Raw genomic sequence first — 1,987 nt, forward strand, 5'->3', positions numbered from 1 at the left:
TATATATATATATATATATATATATATATATATGTATGTATGTATATATATATATACATATATATTGCTACCTGTATGTTTTTATTAACATCGTTATTAATAAAACCGAAGTGCACAGCAATATACATATGCATATACACATATACATGCATACACACGCACGTATACATACGTCAATAGCACACTCATATACATATACACGTCACAATCTATACTATCCATCCACAGTTTCACACATGCACTCACTTAAACGCACTCAGCTGTCTTTTCGATAAACTTCGTAAACGCACACAAATAACACAACATAAGCGAATAGACGCTTCCAATATATATTAATACATATATACGCATTTTATTCTGAGGCACACTTATACACACACTCTCACACAGATACACACACACCTCAACACACTCTGCACACACAAACGTACATACATATACACATATTTACGCCACACGTACACACATCCAGCAAGCCATTACATAAACGACAATACTAACCTTCGCTCCGCCGTTCGTGCGCGCCCCCGCCCCCCCACACACACACATACACACACTTACGGACACATTTTTACACTCGCCTTTAGGAGATTCTGTCCCTGACTGACTTCCGAAAATAAAAATGCCAATTTGCTTTGACAGGAACTTTCTCATCTTATAAGATGCCGGTCACCGACACAACTCCACATAGAATCAATCATTTTGGATTAATTTTCGTTTCTAACCATAGTAAGAACTTTTATTTACTATATATGCATGCACACACAAACACACACAAAACAACCGAAACGTGTACACCATTCGTTTACCAGCACATATACGCACACAAACATCCATATCAGTCTTACACACACAGGTACATACTTGAACAAAAAAGGTTAAACATAATTTAAATTACATAAGCACTCATGCAAAAATGCAATTTTAAATTGCGCACGTACACATATAAAGTAGCACAAACGTATATGCACTCCTGATCTAAAATAACACACAAACACACACACATCCATATTCGTCTCACAAACACGTATACAGACCATCATGCACGTTCATACATTCATGCACAGTACATACACAAACAAACGCACACGAGCATACACACACACACACACACACACACACACACACACCTACATATGCCCACAGAATCACCATGCACTGTATATAAGCACACAACCAAACATATACATAGTACTCCCCACACACACACACATCAAAATAAAAGTCTGAAGATATAAAGTGGGACTGGGCAACCAAGATAAAAAGAACCTGAGCCAGAGGAGGTATACTCGACATTTTCCCCCACAACTAACTCTTGTCAATTATATTCACTTTAAAAATACTTTGCGAAAACGAAGAACACTTACTAGCAACATAGAGAATATATTATGAGACCAGACGGCTTGTGAATTTAATAAGATCAAAGCCTGCTGGAAGTTTTTGTACAGTTCTGAAGAATGGAAAATAAACCTCCTAATAATACAAATTTTTTTATGTGAAGCTTTTCAACTGCGTTTCTGATTACCTTTGCCCTCTGACTTTCAAGCCATACACGAGGTCAAATTCTTTTATTATTTCACTTGTTACAGTCATTGGATTGCGGTCATGTTGAAGTCACCACCTTGAAGCGTTTAGTCGAACAAACCGTCCCAGTAAAAGCTTGATATCTATTCTACCATCTGTTTTTTGTTGAATCGCTCGGTAACGGGGATGTAAACAAACCACTACCGATAGAAACACACAGAAACATACGCATGCGTGCGCGCTCACACACACACACACATATACATACGCACGCACATCTGCATACGACGAGACTCCATTCAGTTTATACCAAATACACTCGCAATTGTATTGGTCAACCTGGGACAATTGTAGTAAGAGACTCATGCCGAAAGTGCCACAAAGGGCGACTGAACCAGAAACAACATGATTGCGAACCGAACTTCTTAATTGCATAGCTGCTTCTCTCTCTCTCTCTCTCTCT

General features: G+C 38.2%; 1 protein-coding gene across 1 annotated transcript in view; it reads right to left on the minus strand.

Moving 5' to 3' along the window:
- The window catches only part of LOC106877711 (growth hormone secretagogue receptor type 1), a 190,450-nt gene that overhangs the window by 54,003 nt on the left and 134,460 nt on the right, over window positions 1–1,987 (minus strand). The gene's annotated exons all lie outside the window — the stretch shown is intronic.

Source organism: Octopus bimaculoides, chromosome 3 (genome assembly GCF_001194135.2).
Source record: "Octopus bimaculoides isolate UCB-OBI-ISO-001 chromosome 3, ASM119413v2, whole genome shotgun sequence".
Classification (NCBI taxonomy): domain Eukaryota; kingdom Metazoa; phylum Mollusca; class Cephalopoda; order Octopoda; family Octopodidae; genus Octopus; species Octopus bimaculoides.